Source organism: Leopardus geoffroyi, chromosome C1, assembly GCF_018350155.1.
Source record: "Leopardus geoffroyi isolate Oge1 chromosome C1, O.geoffroyi_Oge1_pat1.0, whole genome shotgun sequence".
NCBI lineage: Eukaryota > Metazoa > Chordata > Mammalia > Carnivora > Felidae > Leopardus > Leopardus geoffroyi.
In genome coordinates this window covers 42971303-42992514 of record NC_059328.1, presented here as the reverse complement: position 1 = coordinate 42992514, position 21212 = coordinate 42971303, and positions in this window count along the sequence as shown.

Genomic DNA, 21212 nt, shown 5'->3' with positions numbered 1-21212 from the left:
AAATTGGGGATCTAGGATTCATTTCCAGTATTTCTGCCTCCAGATCCTGGTCCAGTTCCAAGGCGCCTCTATAAATAACTAAATCTGGTCCAATCAACTCAACAAGCAGTTTCTCTGTTATGCGGATCTCAGTAATGAACTCAGATAAACCGACTGGGTTGTCTAGACATCTTGGCATTTGCTGTTAAGGGCGTGCTCGCCGCGGTGGGTACGTCGCCCTGAGACTGTGGCTTGAGGCACTCTGGCTTCTTTGAATTACTGACAATCCCTTGCACGTTACAGCAAAAAGCAGTCAAAAGCATGTCCCACATGTATCGTCTTACTTCTCATAACAACCCTGTGAGGTAGGAACAGTCATCATTTCCACTTTATTGTGAAGGAAACTGAGGTTCGGCATCATTTAGCTGTAAAGTGGCAGGGCTGAGAACTAACCCCAGGCCTCTGGGTCCAAGTCTAGTGTAATTTCCACCCCCACCCCCACCCCCACCCCTCTGGAGCTGGTAGCCTAGGAAAACAAGCCTGCCCCCCACAGTCAGGCATTTGGATGAGATCACAAAAGTTCAGAACCTTGAGCCAGTTGTTTGCAAATCCTGTCTGCAGATGTCTGGCATTCAGCGGGGCCAGCTCCAGCCAGGAGAGACCCCAGCTGGCACACAGAAGGGGGAGGAACCTGGCGCCAAGGAGTGTTTCTTGCCAGGGCGGTTCCCGAAGCTGCAGAATTCCACACCGTTTTGGCTGGTGGTGGCAAGGTGCGGTGACCTGAACCAATGAGGGGGCGATCTGGTTTCTCTCTCCTGGGCCTCCCCCAGCCAGTGAGACATGTCAGTGATGGCAGAAAAGAACAACAACAAACGGACTCTGCTTTTGAAGTCTTTCCTGAAACATATGTCTAGTTTACTTTATTCCGTTCCGTTCAGCTTGCAAAGCCGTGCACTTGGAAAGACGTACTGTAGTTCCGTTTAACAAACATTTACTAACTACCTACCGTGTCCCAGAAAGGGTGCTCAGCCCTGGGGCCTCAAATGATTAAGCTCCCGAACCACGAGCCACTGAGCAAGGAATGTAACCCCTGTGAGCGGAGGGCAATACGCCAGTACCTGCTGCACAGGGTGGTTGCTGGGCCAGCAGCGTCTCAGCACAGAGTAAGCTCGACGGGCAGTTGAGTATGAGTACTCAACGTGGGAAGTGAGGAAGGTGGTAAATACGAAATGTTAGGGAGCCCAGGAGAGAGAGAGTGGATGGTCCCTGGAGAGAGCAGTGAGGCCACAGCAGGCTCTTCTGAGCAGAGAGGATACGTAACTGATACGGAGCCGTGGAGCAAGTTCCCTGGGCAAGAGGCACAGGCAACAGAGGGAAGTGTGGGTGACACTATGATGTCCCTGCCTTCTGTGAAGTGCCCGTACTCCGTGCTGCTTTGCCTCCATCTGTAGCCTGTGTGGGCCCCTCTCGGGCCCTGGCAGCCTGAGGTTGCACCTGCATGCTCCCAGGCCCATCTCTCCCCCAGACTAGAGTGCCTGAGGCCTACGACTGCGTGGTCAGCTCTTAGCACAGGGTCGTACACAAGGGCAGTCCTTATCAGAAATGTGTGAGGTGACCGAAAAACACAGAGGCATAAAAGAGCATGAACCACATGAGCAGTGGTGAGGAGATCTGCCAGCTGGCGTGGGGAGAAAACATTGGGACCGGCAGGGATCAAAGCCGGAAGCCAGCAGGGTTTAGGATGTCAAGGGCCCTGTGTAACAGGCAGGGGATTTGTCTGGATGGCTCGGATTAGGGTGGTAGCAGGAGGAGAGATGAAATGCAGGAAAAAGAAAGGATCGGTCGCTAAATGGATTTGCATGGGGTGAGGGGTTCGTGGAAGGAGTTGGGGATGGCATTCTGCTGCATCCTGAACTGGCTTCCTGCTTGGATAGTTTACCATGTTTGCACAAGAGTTGACAAATATTTATTCAAATGGGACTTCTGACGTTCTGCTGTGGTTGATTGGTTCCTATCTTGACTTCTTAGCCTGGAAGGTACTTGTATTGGTCAGGGTTCTACAGAGAAACAGAACCAATATGTATATATACGTGTGTGTAGGGGTCGGGTGGGGGGGGGGAGGTGTATGAAGGGAAGGGGAGAGAGAGACAGAGAGATCGATTTGTTTTAAGGAACTGACTCATATGATTATGGAGGTGCAAGTCCAAAGATCTACAGGGTAGGCCAGCAGCCAGAGACCCAGGCAAGAATCACAGTTCAAGTCCAAAGGCCATCTGCTGATAGAATTCTTTCTTTTTCAGGGGAGATCAGTTTTTGTTCTATCTAGGCCTTCAGCTTATTAGATGAAGTTCACTCACATTATAGAGAGCAATCTGCTTTACCCAAAGTCCACCAATTTAAATGTTAATCTCATGCAAAAACACCCTCACAGAAACATCCAGGATAATGTTTAATCAAATATCTGGGCACCATGGCCCAGCCAAATTGATGCATTAAATTAGCCATCACAGTACTCTAAGAAATCAGCCTCATTCCTGACATGGGCAGTCCCTCTGCAATAGAGACATTCTCTCTCTCTCTCTCTCTCTCTCTGTTATTTTCACACTCCAACAGGGTCACTTTGGGGAAAATTTCAGGGAATGTGTCCAGCCCTGTATTGCCCACATAGGCCATGCCATCCATTGTCCTCTTATCCTGGGGCCAGGACATATTCGTAGGAAGAAGTTTCTTTTGTCCTAGCTTCAAGTTCACTTATCCTTTCTTCTGCCAGCTCTAATCTGACTTTGAATTCCTCTAGTGATTTTTTTTTTTCATTTGTTACTCCTTTTTTCAGCTTCAGAATTTCTTTTTGATTTTTAAGTTTTCTTTCTCCTTACTGCCATTTTCACTTCATACATCATTTTCTTGACTTTCTTCACATCTTCCTTTAGTTCTCTGAACATCTTTATGATGGGTGCTTTAAAGTCTTTGTCCAGCATACCTGCCGTTAGGTCTTTTTCAGGCTCACTTCTGTTGATTTATTTTTTTCCCTTTGAGGGCCATACCTTCCTGTTTCTTTGTGTGTCTTATGATTTTGTTGTTGTTGCTGAAAACTGGACAATTGAATCTAATAATCTGGTGACTCTGGAAATCAGATTCTCCTCCTCCCCCAGGGTGTGCTGGGCTTTGTTATTGTTTTTATTTACTGTTTTTGTTGTTTTGATTGTTGTAGGCTGCCTTTGTGGTGAGGTTCAGCTAGAGGCATAAACTTCACACCTTCTCAGGTCTTTTCTGGGTCTGTGCATGCATTGTCTAATTTCCCTTGAAAGTTGTTTTTTTCAGTTGTTTTTGAACAAGCTGGTCATTAATGTCTGTCTCCCAAAAGGGAAAGAAGAGAAAAATGAAGGGGGGTGGGCAGCAATGCATAAAATTCCCAGCAAATCACTTCAGCTGGAGGGGGAGGGACTTGCAACAGTGGGGGGAAGTGTAACAGCAATGGCAGCCACCTCTTTGCACCTTCTGTGATAAGAAGCAGCAGTCAGTGTCAGAGCACAGATATTTGGGGGACAGGACACTTTTTGCATGCCTTGGCTCTTACAAGTTGTGTGCAGTCTCCTCCAGAAACACAGGCACAGCTGCCTGCCATGTGGCTGGAGATGGGGGGGGGGTTTGTTGGGGTGGGCAGCTGCTACTGTGCTAAGAGCTAAAATTGATTAAAATGCACTACAATTTACTGTCCAAGTCTTCCCCTGGAATCTGCAAGCCTTGAACAGAGCCAGAGTTCCAAAATAGTTACATCAGACAGATTCTTCCAGTGCAATTGTTGTCTCAGTGGGGAGACAGACTCGTCATGCTTCTTACTGCTGCATCTTCCCAGAACCCCCTCTTTTCTGTTTAAAGAATTGTTTGGTTCATGGGGTGGACTGAAAGAAGAGGGTGTGCCAGGCGGTGGGAATAACATGTGCAAAGACTGACAAGAACAGGTAGAAGCATGCCAGGGAAATGAAGAGAATTTTAGTACACGTGTGGGACAATGGGAAGAGGGAGAAGGGGAGGGAAAGTAAGGAGAGATGGAGACAAGAACATTCTCTGGATTTTATGGTAAATAAATTCTCATGTCAGAATACCTGCTGATGTGAAAGTCAGAATTGTATTCAAGACTCAGAATATATAGTGACGAACCAAAGGCCCTGTACTCTAAACACAGCTATAAACAGAGCTAAACAGAGCTTGAAAAGGATGTTTTGAATATTTTTTAAAAAGAGTCAGAAAACTTTTTGCTGTTTTCAGAGAAATTGTCTTCTCTATGCTTTGGAAATGGTGCCTACCACCTTGCATAGTTAATAGAAGTGGAGGGTCCTGTGGCCCCAGCATCTCATGGGCACAACAGCCTCTCAGAAGCCTTTTCTGAGGCCCCTCCCTGCAGGTCCTCTGCCTTTCTCACCTCTGCTCCCTCCAACCTTAGTCCTCAGTAACAGCCTGACAGCCTATTTACCCAGAATCTGAACAACCAAAAGAATCAAGGAATGAGAATGAAAGCAGTTTGCATTCCATTCCATTGGCAAGAAATAATAAAAAAACAAACTCCAGTTGGGGAGTTAGTTCAACAATAGCCCCCAATGTGGGTGTAGCCCCACAGCCAGCACCATCCAACTTCTGGCCATCCTGTGTGGCACTTGAGACTTTCACAGCACCATTTATGAAATGATAACATGACATCTGCATCTTTTGTAATGCCCGAAGTTCCTAAACCTCCCACAAAAGACCACCAGAGTCGTGAGTCAAAGCCAAGCGGCAAGGGTCGTTTATTGCAGGTTCGAACCTGGTCCTCTGCGCACTCGTCGCCGGTGACGCAAGAGGCCCCGATCAGAGTTGGTATAGGGTTTTTATAGACAGGGACAAACAGCATAGGTGAGGTTTCAAATTATGAGGGGCCTGATTAGTCGATTTTAAAGTACGGACATTTGTGGTTTTCTGATTGGGCGTCCTTTGTCTGTCCTTTGGCGGGAAGGCTTTGTCCGTTACTTGTGGTGGGAGAGAAAAAAAAAAGGGGAAGGGGATAGGTGAGGAATGTGCTAAGCAAGCAGGTTTACAGAAGCGAGAAACGCCGGTTAGTTTATGTACAACCACTCATTCCATTACATTTAGGAAGGTTTACAACCCATTCTACTGCACAGCGGGTTACATTCAGGAAAGGTCTCACAATGCTCATAGCAAACAGCAAGCAAAACAGACTTCTCAGCAATTGTATTTCTTATCAAAGATCCATAATAAGCAGAAAAGAGAACCTAGCTTTAAACTAAGGTAGGGCTGTCATTTGGATTGTTCCTTTCACTTTAAGAAGGATTAAGGTCTTTTCAATGAGGAGCATATTCAAGGGCATTTAGACTCTCTGACTGAGTCAACCAGAAAGTTCTATTAACTAAAAATTTCCATTTTCAAAGAACTCAGAATAACTGAGAGTTCAATGGAATCTCCCTAAAATGAAGTAAAATAATTTTACTCTCTTAAACTTAATCTAAGAACGTGGAGTTGCAGCAATGCAGTTCACCTTAACTTAGAGGGCTATTCATTAACTCAATTTATTTAGCGTCCACTATGTGCCAAGCACTGTACTGGTTTAGTGGTTAAACATTCTAAGCAATGCTCATAACCAAGGGGTAGGAACCTAAGTGCACTCAGTTGAGCAGAATGGAGAGACTTCCCAATGGAAATAAACAAAGACCCAAATGAGAACAGAGGCTATCATTTTAGAGCTTACTGTGCCTAAGGAGTCAGCCCCCATCATTTGCATTTGGTAGAGATTCAAAGGCAGGCACCGAGCAGGAAAGCTTTATGGTAAAATAAAAAGGAGACCTTCAAGCGTGCTCTGCCTGGAGGCTATTTAAGGGAAGCAGGGCATCTGCATGTGATTGGCTTGGGGATGTCTTTGGCTTTCTCTGGCTAACCTGAGTTGGAAGTAGGGGCAAAGAATAGGAAAGATGACTGTCATTGACCAAGCTTGACTGTTCTGGGCTGGTTACTGTAGAGGTTTGTGGTTTTCCTTACCAAGCTTGTTGCTGCTGGGGTTGTAGGTCAGACTTCCATTGTCATTATGGTCTGGCCATTGTGTGTTTATGTTATCTTAAGATAGGATCATTCTCAATTACCTAGACAGGCCCTATATCCAATGCCAAGTGTCCTTGTAAGAGTGAGTCAGAGGGAGACCACACAGACACAGAGGAGAAAGCAATGTGAAGGTGGAGGCAGATATTGGAGGGACATGGCCACAGACCAAAGAGCGCCAAGGATTGTCAGTAGTCACCAGAAGCTGGGAGGGAGGCATGGAATGGATTCTCCCACAGAGCCTCTGGAAGGAGCATGGCCCTGCTGACATCCTGATTTAGAACTTCTAGCCTCCAGAACTATAAGCTACATTTCTGTTGTTTTAAGCCACCGTGTTTTGTGGCCATTTATTACAACAGTCCAGTCAGCCTTAGGAAGGAGTTACTTTTGTTCAGGTCAAATAATTGTGTGATTTTTGATACTGTGTTTATATAAATACTGTTAAAATCACCTAACATATTTTTTTTCAAAAGAAACAGACAAAATACCCATGATTCTCACCATTTTGGTTATTTCTATTTCTTCATGTTCTCTTGTGTTTGTTATACTTTTAAGTATTGTAAACCTAGTATTTGCCACACTTCCCTTTCAGTCATTTCTACAATGGAGCTATTGTCCCCTGTGGTTTCATTGTCTTCACCATGACAGTCATGGTTGTGGTTCTTAGAGTGGGATGGCAAGCTTTGATTATTTAATCGCTATTGTTAGGTAGCTAGGCTATTTTCACACTTTTTAAACTTTTTGTTACAGATAATGTTATAGTGAAAAAAATCATAGAAATAAGAACCATTGTGGTATATCCATGATGCCTCATGCTCACACACTTCACTTTATAAGGTTGTAGTTAAGCCTCTCAATAAAGAATTATTTGAAGCAGAAAGAAAGAGAAAGAAAGAGAGGAAGAAAGAAAGAAAGAAAGAAAGAAAGAAAGAAAGAAAGAAAAGAAGAAGGGAAGGAAAAGAAAACTTCTTTCATGGGGAGACAGGTATTACTGATGAAGAAAATGGGGCTTTGAGATGTCAATCCACATGCCCCCAAATCCCATAAAGCTAAGAAATAGGAGAGTCTGGTCTGCAGTTTGACCTTTTTGCCTCCCAAACCCACACTTTGTCATTAAGCCATACTGCCTCCCAAAGTTAGTACAAATAAAAATTTTAAGTTGCATCATCTTCAAACTACATTCCCAGGAGTGAGAGGACAAAGTTGAGAGTTAAACACCTATCATGTTCTAAAAAAGTATGTCGTAACCTCCTGGACTGGGTATTTTCTATTGTGCCACCCCAGCTGCGTCCTCTCTGCATCCTTCTCTGCCCTGCTCTGTGATCTGGGAGGCTGAACCCTATAAACCCATCATCACCCAAGTGCCTTGTCCTCTGGCTTCAGATTGGGTGGGAGGAGAGAGTGGCCAGTTATTTCTTGCTCTGTCTGCAGTTTGGACAGTGGCTGTGTCCCTCCCCCTCTGACCTACCACTGATGACTTCAGTCCTCTCTGGTTTCAGCAATGACAGCTTCCTGCCTCTCTGCCTTCAGGCCCATGTGTGGGTGGGACTGGTTCTCCTGGTTCTGGTCCCAGAGTGCTTCACCATCCCTGGTTGGCTCCCTTAACTCTGTCCTTTCCTCCCTAGACACCCTCATGCTCTCCCTTGAGTTAATCTTCTGAGTACATGGTCTCCTTCCTGCAGAATGGTTGTACTGTTCAAAGGTTTGTCGACAGAGAATGATCCCATTGAAACCTGAAATCTGGAAGTGCAAGAAAGAGTTGCCGGGCAGGTGTGGGATCCCTTTGGATGCAGACCTTTCCAAATCTTTCTGTTATGTCCTTCAGCCGTGACTTCTACATGAGGAGTGTGGGCTCAGCTACACTGTCCTCTTTCCCCCAGATAGATACCTCTTCTAGGTAGAGACACCTTCTCCCAGGAATTTGGGATTGGGACCCAGAAACCGCTATTCCTCATGATGGTGCTGAAACCAAGAGGTCAGCTACTGTTGGGTGTGGGACAAGTGGTCCACCATGGCATGTTGGAAGACAGATACTTGATCTGTACAGAGAGAGAGAGAGAGAGAGAGAGAGAGAGAAGACTGAGGGGATGCAACAAGAGAAGAAGGTATGAGAGAGGAGATCACTCTAGAGGGATAGAGAAGGAATCTGAACTCCTGACTTTTCAGTTCTTGGTTCTAGACCCTTGTGAAGCCCAAGTGGCCTTATCTTCAGGCCCTTTAAGTGCTCTCCATTTCCCTTCTCACAAATCACCCCCTTTAGTTTCAGCTAGTTTGAGAATATTTCTGTTTAGCCAAATTTTCTCTGGCAAAGACCATTTGCCACATGACACACACTTGACCTCGTGGGGAAAGCCCCACCCAAGAACCCCATGACAGGTAAGCAGGCGTGAGGCCTTATCAGCTTCTATTACAGGAGCCCTTTGGTGCTCACCCCTAGGAGGTGCAGGGATGCCTGGACATCATGGTGTTCTCTGGCCTTGAGGGGTGGGGGCCTGTGCAGCAGCCTGCTCAGGCTTAGGCTACTGCCTGGGCATAGGAGGGAGGGAGGCTGGTGGTAACAAGGGCCCAGCAGTATGTACGGAAGGCCTGAACACAGTGCACACTCTTTTATCTGAAGGTAATAATCAGTCAGGCATGCGAAGATGCTATTCATGAGTATTTCTTCCAGCACTATATATAATATATATATATATATATATATATATATATATATAATATATATAATAGCAAATATATATATAATAGCAAATATATATATATATATATATATATATATATATATATATATAATAGCAAAACATTAAGAAATAAACCAAATTTCCAACTATCAGGGACTAGTCAACTAAATTGTGGGACAATGATAAGGCACTAAAAAAAGCCTTTTGTTTTAAAAAAGGGGAAATTTTGTTATTCATAGGAAAAGATGTTCATAATATATTAAGAAGCAGTATCTACAATAGTTACAACATAGAAGCAACCCAACTGTCTACTGGCAGATGAATGGATAAGCAACATGTGGTATATACTTACAGTGGATATTCAAGGAAAGAAGGAAATTCTGCCATATGCTACAACATGGGTGAACCTTGATGACATTACACTAAGTGAAATGAACCAGTCACAGAAAGACAAATACTGTATGGTTCCACTCGCCTGAGGTTCCTAGAGTAGTCAGATTCATAGACAGAAAGCAGCATGGTGGCTGCTGGGGGCTGGAGGAGGGGGACGGGGAGTCACTGTTTAATGGGTAAAATGTTTCAGTTTTTGCAAGATGAAAAGAGTTCTGGAGAGGAATGGTAGTGATATTTGCACAAGAAGATGAATGTACTTCATACAACTCACTGTATACTTAAAAATGATTACGAGGGAAATTTTTATAAAAAGAAATGGAAAAAAGAAAACAGCAATAGGTATGTGACCCAGCAATTTCACTTCTACATATATACTCAAAAGAATTGAAAGCAGAAACTCAAACAGATACCTGCACATCCATGTTCATAGCAGTATTATTCACAACAGCCAAGAGATGGAAACAACCCAAGTGTCCGTGGATAGATGAATGGATAAGCAACATGTGGCATAAACATGCAATGGGATATTATTCAGCCTTTTTCTATCCTTTTGCTCATATGATAAGTTGTCTCTCCCTTCCTCACTTTCACCAGAAGACAACATCTGTTCGTCAACAAGACTAAACTCAGCTGATACCTCCTCCAAGAAGGGGTTTGGAGCACCTGTGTTTGGAGATCCTTTTTAGTCTCCCAAGACCTCTCTACGTAGCTTATGTCACACAGATCGTGAGTTCCTTGAACAGTGTCAGGTCTCATCGGTGCCCAGCCCGGTGCCCAGCCAGGGTAAAAGCTTGGGTTAGCTGAGCTGAACAGAACTCATCTCTTACCTGAGATGAAGCTGGTTTCTTGATGGAGAATACCCAGTCTTGCAGCGAGGTGTGCAGCTGAGTTTCCACCCCATTTAGAAAATGATGCCAAATTTCGATTGTCCTAAAAAAGGGAGAAGGATCCTAAGTCTAGGTGGTTTTTTTTTTCCATCTTGTATCTTTATTTAATTATGTCATGGTTAGAGCAGAAAGGTTCTGATGGAGGTTGTGTTCTCACAGGGAAATAAAGCTGTGATGTGGTGGAAGGCACACAACCTGAGGGTCAGATCCATGGGGGGAGGGTGGGGATAATCCTAAAAGAATGACTTCACTCCTCTGCGATTTAAGTTCCTCATTAAATTGCAGTGATAATCCCTGACCAGACTACTTCGTAGGCTTATTGTGGGAGAAAGTGAAATAATGGATAATGAAAAGACGGAAGGAAGAAAAGAAGGGAGGGAGGGAGGGAAAAGGATGAACAGATGGAAAGAGGTTGGGACGCGAGACAGGAGGGAAGCAAAGGGAGATAAAGGTTGAGAGAGGGAAGGAGGGAGAAAGGGACACGGACAATGCTAGGTGACTAGCTTTCTAGAGAGCCAAGTCCAGGGCATAGCAATACCAGAAAAAATGAAAACAAAAGGCTGGAAGTCTACAGTCCTTGCCTGGACTCTCCAGAAACCCTCATAGGGGAAACACTGGTAGAAACAGTCTGATCAAACACCTTAAACTTCACTGTCTCTGCTGGATCCCAGTGAGCCTACCCTAGCCACAGGAGAATATTGTAGCAGGACATTCTATCAAATTGCATTTTGTCTTGGGTTTTCATCACACAACTTTTCCAGACTCCAGGTCTTCCTGTTTCAGGCATCCAGTTTCACCACTGAAAATACAAACTCAATGAGATAATTAGCATTCGAAACTGACTTGACTCCATTTTTAGCCTTTATTGAAAATCAATTATTGTGATGGGGAAATGTAATTTTCTTGGCCAGTGACATGTCTGTGTATATCCTGTATTTGAATTTTATTTGTCAGTGTTTTTCACCTGAACTTGAACTACTCAAGAGCAGAGAACCCATCATATGCCCATATAGTAGGTCATCATCTCTATGCCAATTAACTAACCAATTAACAGACCCCAGGGGTACTGAAAGCTGATAATGGATGATGAATGCCTCTATTGCTATATTCTTTCGATATTTCATATACTTCTGCTACATGCCAGGCATTGTTCTGGGTGATGGGGGTACAGCAGGGCACAAATATTACAAAATGTAACTCCATCTTCCCTCCCCCCACCAAAAAACCCTTACAAAATCTTACCAGAAGCTGCATCCATAGGTTTGCCTATTTGGTTTTTTTTTTTTTTTTTTTCAACGTTTATTTATTTTTGGGACAGAGAGAGACAGAGCATGAACGGGGGAGGGGCAGAGAGAGAGGGAGACACAGAATCGGAAACAGGCTCCAGGCTCTGAGCCATCAGGCCAGAGCCTGACGCGGGGCTCGAACTCACGGACCGCGAGATTGTGACCTGGCTGAAGTCGGACGCTTAACCGACTGCGCCACCCAGGCGCCCCTTCCATTTTCTTTTTAAAAAAAAAAAAAAAAATTTTTTTTTTTTCAACGTTTTTATTTTTGGGACAGAGAGAGACAGAGCATGAACGGGGGAGGGGCAGAGAGAGAGGGAGACACAGAATCGGAAACAGGCTCCAGGCTCTGAGCCATCAGCCCAAGGCCCGACGCGGGGCTCGAACTCACGGACCGCGAGATCCTGACCTGGCTGAAGTCGGACGCTCAACCGACTGCGCCACCCAGGCGCCCCTAGGTTTGCCTATTTGAAAAGAAAGAAGAAAGAATGAATGAAAGAAAGAAAACAAGGAAAGACTGCACTGCCTTACAATGCAGATGAGGACACAGAAGAGGAATAGAAAGGTTCATTTTGAGCCTTCTACCTATGTGACCTTGGAAAAGTCACTTGACCTCTCTCTGCCTCAATTTCTTATCTGTAAAATAGGGATAATGAAAATATCTCAAAAAATTGTTGTGAGGATTAAATTAATTAAGGCATGTAAAGTGCTTAGAATAATGCGTGGCATGTGTTGAATACGCAACAAATGCTAGCTATTTATTGTTGCTGCTAATATTAACAACCCCCGGGAGGTCAGAGCGCAGGGGTGAATGGTAACATCTCCCTCAAGGGTGAAGTTCAAGTGAGAGAAGTGGAACCACTTTATAAACTGGGGGGTTTAAAGCAGGGACCCGAAGCCTGTAGTGGCTAGCTATTCAGGGTGACACGGGGTGGTGAGGTGGAAGGAGGTGAAGAGTCACGGGAACTGTGAGCAGAAAAGAAGCCAACGCCGAGCGCCAGCGATTGTGGTCATGCAGATGTTTCCAATGAAGCCACAAATCCAGATTTTTATGTAGGATCTCTAGTTACTAAGTGTTGGCAATTAAGTCAGATCTTTGTTAAACACTTTGAGAGCCAATCAAAACAAGGGTGCAGGCTGCTTATAAACTTTTACAACTCTTACTTAATAAACCAAGATAGGGGGCAGAACTATGAAAACAGCTGATGCAATAAACCAGCTGAAAAGCCAAGAAATAATTAACGTTAACTGGGTGCCAGGGTCTTGCGCATTATAGCATTTGATTCTCCCAGCCATCCCAAGAGATAGGCATCAGAATCTACAGTTGGGGAAACTGAGGGCTAGAGATGCCTAAGGTCACAGACCTGGTGAGTGGCTGGTGACATTGGATGCCATGTGTCTGTGACTTCCAAACCCAACCTCTTTTTGCGCTTTCACAGTGTGGCAAGATTGCAGCACGGTGTCACCTGAGCCCACGGGTCCCCTGGCTTCACTGCGGAACTAAAACGTCAAGGGGGAAACCTACATGGAGACTGTTAAAGTTAACTGTGTTCCAACATTCAACGCCTGAATTGGTCCTCACCTAAAAGAGGGTCTTGGGCATTAAGGTATCCTCTCAGTGAGGCATCTGGAGCTGGACCTAGCATACCCTAAGAGAACTGAGCGATACTTCATTTACCCAACAACTATTTCTTGAGAACCTGCTCTGTGCCAGACATAATGTTAGTGTTGGAAATGGAGTGAGCAATGAAAAAGCAACACCCTTACCCTAGTCTAGTGAGGGGAGAGAGAAAAGCAAGTAAACAACATAACATCAATTTAGGTATAATAGTCATTGTTAGAAAAATAAAACAGGTTAAAAGGATAGAAAGTGATAGAGAGGTTATTTTATTGAACACATCTTAAAATAAAGACTTTGACTAAGTAATACATTCACATCTTTTAAAAAGTTGAAATGATTTTAAAAGATATACCTGGAAGAGCCTTGCTCCAGCCTCTGTCTATCCCATTTTCTGGCCCAGTGGGTCTCAAATTCCGACCTTGTGATTGGCAACCTGGGAACTTGCTAGAAGGAGTTTTGAGCTCCTTCCCAGGCCTACTGATTCAGAAGCGTTGCGAGTGGGAGCCAGTACTCTGTGTTTAACAAGCCTTCCAGGTGATGCTGGTTGAGACGTTTAAGAACTGCTGCTCTAGTCTAATTACTAAACATTTCTCTTGATTTCTCATGTATCCTTCCAGCGCTTTTTTGTAAATACTCATAACACAAATACTTATTTTTGTTTTCCCCCTTCTTACACAATGACCATTCTGCATCTTAATTTTGTTACTTAATATATGCCAGAAATCATTCCATTCAAGTGCAAAGTTCTTTATGTTCTTATACATTCTCACCACTCCGTTGTGTGGATGCACCACAGAATATCTAACCAGTTCCCACCTGACGACAGTACGTTATTTCTATCTTTTGCTATTACTGTTTGCTATTCTGCAGTTAAATAACCCTGTGCACGTGCCATTTCACATTGGTGCCAGACAGAGGATGAATCCCTAGAGGTAAGATGTAGCATGAGAGGGTAGATGAATTTGGAAATTTCATAGGTGGTGTTTGCTGCTCAGAGGTTTTTGCTGTCTCATCTGCAGTGGATGAGGATGTTTTGTGTCACCACAAATTTGCAACAAAATGTGTCTGACTATTGCCAATCTGTTAGGTAAAACATTGTAGCCTGATATAGTTTTAATCTGTATTTCTCTTACTTTGAATGAAGTTGACCATCTTTACATATGTTTAAGGATCATCTGTGAACTACCTATTCTTACCTCTTGCCCATCTTTTTCTATTAGATTGATGGTCTTTTTCTCCTCCATTTCTAGACGCTTTGTATATACTGGTGGGGGGGGGGGGATTCATCCTTTCTGATATGAACTGCAAATAGTTTTTCTCAGTTTGTCACTTACCTTTTGACTTTATGGAGATTTTATTGCTTGTTTGTTTTACTTTCATTTCTAATTTTAAAAATTAAACCTAACATTTAGTTTCTGAAAATCCGACTTTTGTAACTCATCCAAAATCAATTACAAAACTCACTGGGGCCTGTCAGAAGCAAGGGGCCAAGTCCTGATGAAGAAAAATGAGACCCAAAAAAGTTAGACTTTCATATTTGTATATAAACATTTATGTACTATCTACTATGTGTCAAGAACAAAGTGGTTTATTTATTTTTTTTTTGAGCTGTATATTTTTTCCTACAATATTTCATTACAAATATTTGCCACTATATATATCCAATGGATTAAATATTTTTCCATGGATGGTGCCAGGAATACAACATAGAGTGTGGTATAACTTTTTTACTCCCCCAAAGAACAAATTATTGTAAGAACTAAGCACTGATTTACCACTGAAACTCTGGAATGCAGCCCATCCCCAGGTTCCATATAAGTGGTTTGGTACTTGTTACGTCTACAACTCAGTGGTAAGTTCTGTAAAGGCAGAGACCAACCAGGTCCCCCACAGTGTTCACTAAATACTTCTAGAACAAATTACTAATTGATTGGTTATGGAGAAGGTGGCCTAAGTGCATCTGATCTTTAAGTGCCCACACCTATGCCCATGCTGTTCTCATGGTCTGGGGTCCTTCTATGTACCTATTCTCCAAAGCCTGGGCCTTGAAAAGCGGGGCCCTTGTCACTTCTGGGTCACAACCACCCTGCACTGTTGGGCCTGGGAGGGACCAGTTCCTGCAGATGAGAAGCAGATGATTGGCCAGAGCCCGAGAACCAGTCTTGGAGTGCAGAGTTCCTCATGCCCCAGGCCTTCCAGCCCAGCCTCTATAGCTCGGAGACCTGCTGTGACCACAAAACCCTCTGGGAGATCAAGATAACCCTTCTTTGGGGATGCCTAGTGGCTCAGGCAGTTAAGCATCTGACTCTTGGTTTCTTAGTCATGATCCTGCAGGTTTCGAGCCCTGCGTTAGGCTCTGTGCTGACAGTGCAGGGCCTGCTTGGGATTCTCTCTCCCTCTCTCTCTGCCCCTCACTTACTTGTGCTCTCTCTCTCTGTCTCAAAAATAAATAAATAAACCTTAAGGAAAAAAAAAAGATAACCCCTTTCTCTCTCTCTCAAGCCTCTAGAAGGAGAAAGAGGAAGAAAAGAGAAAATAAACTAATATTTACTTTTTACATATTGGATCTTCAAAACCATCCCACGGAGGTTGGGGTATCATGAATTCGCACTGGTAGCCTGAGGGAACTAAAGCTCAGAAAGGTCTATGGTCACAGAATTAATAGAGAGAGACCTGGCTTAGAATAATAACAGTAAGAGTATCAGTAACAGCTAACAATTATTGAAAGTTTGCCACAGGCCCGAAACCGCCAACCTGTTCTAAGAATGTGCATGCTGTATACGGTCCAGTAAAGTCCATGTAGCCACAGCAGGAGGAAACGAGAACACAGCTTGAAAGAAAGATGTTCATTATGCTCACAGATCCCAGAGAGGGGGCCACTGCATGGCGCAGGGCAGGGCCACTGGGAAAGAACCAGTGTTGGTCAGGAGACAGGAGTGAGGGAAAAGTCTAGGCCAGAGCCTTTATATTGGGAATTCTTCAGGAAAGGCAGGCAGGGTAAGCAGTTTGAATAATTCTAGCAGGCTCTGGGCTATAAGGGTGGTCTCTAGTTGCCTGGGACCCAGCCCCAGGATGATTTAGGGCTTGGCGTGTGAGGGTTAGATAAGGAGGTGGGTAATGGAGAATAGACTCAGGACTCACTGGTTTGCTTATAAAAGGCAAGCTTATGGGTAGGTTGACATCGTCTTTAGGAATTAGCTAGCTCTGGGACAAGCGGTGTCTTCCTGCATCTGTAAAGCCCCCAAATGCTGGAGCATCAAGAATACAAGAAACTGTAGTTAATGTAGTCGGCCCTGTGATGAATGGATGCCCAATAGACAAATACAGCATCTAAGGAAACATAGAACACAGTGCTTTTCGTGCACAGTGCTGTCTAATGCTCATAAGCACCCTCTGAACCAGGAACTGTTATTAATCCTACTGTTATTGTATTAACTGTAACCCTCATCCTACTGATGAAGAAATTGGGCTCCTGAGAAGTTAAGTGACTCGCCCAGTGTCATCCAGCTGATAGGGGGTAGGGTGGTGGAGCAGGATTTACATCTATCTTCCCATCACTCCCAGCCCACTGTGCCACTTTGATGTCCCCTGTACCTGTACCAAGCACCTGGCTCAGAAGGAAGTAGGAGGGAAGGTGGCCACACCTCCATCCCCTCCCCAGTCTGCCCTCCTGGCTGTTCTTTGTCGATTGAAAACTCTTCTCTGCAGAAGCCAGATGCTCTGGTTTCTCCTTCAAACAGGAAGGTAAGAAGTGCTGGGATCGAAACCCTGGCTGACTAGGGTTTGCTGACTAGGGTCAGCTTACTAGCTGACTACCCATTGGAAGTTTGATTTATACAGGTTTAAGTGTTCTCATTTGTGAAATAATGATGATAATATCTTCCTCACAGGGGTGCTGTATAGACTGGAGGAAATCATGTATGCCAAGGACACATCACAGAATGAGTGCTGAATAAGTGGGTTTTCTATTGGTGTTTTGGTTGAGACCAAGGCCTTCATCCACACTAGGAAATCTTATTTCTCTCAGGGTACAGATGTCTCCTCTCAAGCCCAAGAAAGTTATTCAGCCTCCACCAGTGAGGAGAAGGAGGTGCTCTTTCCTTAGATATGTGAGGGATGACGTCTTGGTAGGGAGAAAGTCTCACTCCCATTTGCCTGACCTGTCCGACTGCCTCAGAGTCTGTTAAATATGACGGCCCATGCCTGTCTGTTGAGTCCAGGTTGGATTGCAGGAAAAGCTGGCCGGGCCATCAGTTTCTGTGCTTTATGTTCTACATATGTGGAGATATTGTGCCATACACAAGGAATCTAGAATCTAAAATGTTTCACCTTCCTTTAGGATATATGCCTACCTCTATTGGCATACTGAAGTTGTCTAGTTCTGTCTGGCTTCAAAAGACAGAACCTTCTCTCTCTGTCATGTTTGGCTTCCTTATACCAAACAACGAATGACTTGAATGACCTTTTAAAATTGTTAGTGTTCTCTGGCATCCCAAGGGAAAGATGCTGCCTTTTCAATGAAGATGCCCCTAAATTAGTAGAAGGATGTGAGCCTGGCTGGGAGGGAGGGAGGGAGGAAAGGTGCAGAGAAGCTAACTATGTTTTACGCAGTATTTATTATCTCACCAGTCAAAGCTTCCAAGTGTACACTCCCTAGACTTTCTCCCTGAAAGATACCAATATCAGACAAAATAGAATTTAAAGCAAACAAATATTGCCAGAGATAAAAAGGATCATCACCTAATGACAAAATTATCAGATTACAAGTTAATGAAAGTTAATAATACAGCCTTAAGATCTATAAATTACAATTTTTTCATTTTATTTTAGAGAGAGAGCGTGTGTGAGCAGGGAAGAGGGGCAGAGGGAGAGAGGGAGGGAGGGAGAGAGAGAGAGAGAGAGAGAAAGAGAGAGAATCCCAAGCAGGCTCCATACCCAGTGCAGAGTCTGATGCAGGGCTCAATCCCACTACCCTGGGATCATGACTTGAGCCAAAATCAAGAGTTGGACACTCAACCAACTGAGCCAGCCAGGCACTCCTTATAAATTACAAATTGAAAGGACAAGAAGAAAAAGACAAACCTGGTATCACATCAGTAGATTTTAACATGCCTCAATCAGTAACTGATAGATCAAACAGATACAAAAAAGAAGTACAGGTATAGAAGATTTGAACTAACGGATTCTCAAGTTTGATTTCATAGATGTACATATAACACGGCACCATCATCTGCAGGATATGCATCCTTCCCAAATACATGAAAATGTGAACATGAAAATCAAACAGGTCATAAAGCATATCTCTACAAACCTCAAAGGCTTACTGTCATAACTCTTTATTCTCTGTTCACAAGAGTTATTAAAAATCAATAATAAGCTTTCAACAAATGGTGCTGGAACAATTGGATATCTACATTCAAAAAGATGAGTTTAGACCCTTCACCACATCACACACAAAAATCAATTCAAAATGGAGCAGACAAGATTTAAGGCTAAAACTATAAAGCTTTTAGAAGAAAACATAGGAGAAAATCTTCCTGACCTTGGATTAGGCAAAGAATTCTTGGATGTAACACTAAAAGAAGGATTCATAAAAGGAAGAATTGATAAATCAAACTTAATAAAATAAATGTTTATACTTTAAAAGACACTATTAAAAAAATAAAAAGATAAGCCACAGCTTGGGAGAAAATATTTGCAATTCATAATTCTGATAAAGGTCTTAGATCCAGAATACACAGAACTTAACTGAGTTCAAGAAGAAGACAACCCGATTTTTCAAATAGGCAAAGGATTTGAATAGACATTTCACCAAAGAAGATATATAAATAGCTAATAAGCATGTTAAAAAGGTGGTCAACATCATTAGCCATTAGGAAAATGCAAATGAAAACCACAAGGAGATGCCATTTCAAAACCACCAGGTTGACTATAATCAAAAAGACAGGAGCACCTGGGTTGTTAAGAGTCGGTTAAGCATCAGACTCTTGATTTTTGGCTCAGGTCATGATCTCATGGTTTGTGATTTTAAGCCCCACATCAGGCTCTGCACTGATAGCATGGAGCCTGCTTGGCATTCTCTCTCTCTCTCTCTCTCTCTCTCTGTCTCTGTCTCTCTCAAAACAAGTAAACTTAAAAAAAAAAAGACAATAATAGCTGTGAGAGTGGATGTGAAGAAACTGGAACCCTCATACATTGCTGGCAGGAATTAAAAATGGTACATCCACTTTAGAAAATAGTTTAGCAGTTTCTTGAAAGTTAAACATAAATTTATTTTTAACAACCTAGTCATTTGACTCGTAGATGTCTATTAAAGATAAATGAAAACATGTGTCCACAGAGAGACTTGTACATGAGAGTTCATAGCAACATTAACTCAAAAAACAAAATGTATGCTGTCCACACAAATAATACTACTCACCACTGAGAGGAATGATCTACTGATATGAATGAACTACTACATGATAACATGCTCCAAACATGGATGAACTTCAAAAATATTACCCTAAATGAAAGAAGTCAAATGAAAAAAAAGACCACCTACTGTATGATTCCACTTATATAAAATGCTCAGAAAAGGCAAATCTATGGAGACAGGAAGCACATTAGTATCTGCCTGGGGCTGGGTATGGGAATGAGGATTGATGAAAGATGGCATGACGGGTGTTTTGGGGATGATGGAAATGTTCTAAAATTGGATTGTGCTGATGATTGCACAACTTAGTACATTTACTAAAAACCATTGAATTGTATGTTTAAAGGGGTGAATCATGCAGTATGTAAATTATACCTAAGTAAAGCTTTTCAAAAAAATAACAAAAGATAAATAGGAAAACCTTATGCTGGGAAGTTAAGAAACATGCATGTAAAAAATCCAAAAACCAGAAACCCTTTTAGCAAACTAAGAATAAAAGAGAACTCCCTTAATCTGATGAACAGGACCTATAACAATAATACTCAACACCAAAATGTTGAAAATATTTCTCTTTAAGATCAGGAACAAGACACGGATGCCTGCAAATCATGATTTTTCATTCAGCTTTATACTAGAGGTCTTAACCACAGCAGTAGACAAAAAATAAAAAAATAAAAATAAAATAAAATAAAATAAAATAAAATAGATACAAAATGTATAAGGACTGAATGGAAGAAGCAAAGCTATCATAATATTTGCTCATAATATGCCTGTGTACACAGAACATCTTAAAGTATAAGAGAATTTAGTAAGTCAACAGGATACAAAATCCAGGTATAAAAATCAATTTATTTCTATCCACCATAAACAGAAAATGCAATAAAGCAGGATACTATTTACAATAGTATCAAAAACTATAAAATTTATAGGACTAGATCTAAAAAACAGATATTCAACACTTATGGAGAAAAATGATAAAGACAATTGAAACAATATCTAAATAAATGCAAAGGTTCATGAATTGGAAGATTCAGTATCATGAAGATGCCAAGTTTATCAAATTGATCAATAATTTCCATGCAATTATAATAAAAATCAGAATTTCTTTTTCTGGAACTTGACAAGTTTTTGTCTAAATTTTTCATGACTTTTTTGAAGACCTATACATTCCTGAAGAGGAAGAAAAAGACAAAGAGACTTGCTTGGCAAATAATCAAGAATTATTATAAACTTACAGTAGTTAAGACAGAGTGGTATTGACAAAGGTATCACAGACTCAAATATATAAAGAACTTGATTTTTTATTACAGAGAAGGCATTTTAGTTCAAGGTGAAAGGATAGATTTTTCAATATGCAGTAATGGGATAATTTGCTACCCTAAGGGAAACGTAATTTTTGACTCTTACATTAGTCTTTAACCAGGTTGGTCAGATATATATGAGAAAAGTAAAAATACATAACTCTTAGAAATTTACATTGAAAAGTAAATTTATTAGGATAGGGAAGATTTTTAAAAGACAAACCTAAAGATATAGATAAGCCATAAACAGGAAACAGATATAAATGATGTGTTAATAAATATTCAGATTGTATGAAGAACAATATGAAAAGACAAACAACCCAATTAAAAATGGGCAAAAGAAATGAGCAGAAATTTCACTGAAGAGGAAACACAGATGGCTCACAAACGCATTAAAATATATTTAATTTCAGTAATCAGGGAAATGCAAATATACACCCTAATGTAATACTATTTCACACCTACCAGATTAGCAATAGTTAAAAATTAATCAATACCAAATGTTGGAGATCATGTGTAGCAATGGGAACTTTCACACATTGTGGATGAATGCATCAATTGGTAAAAG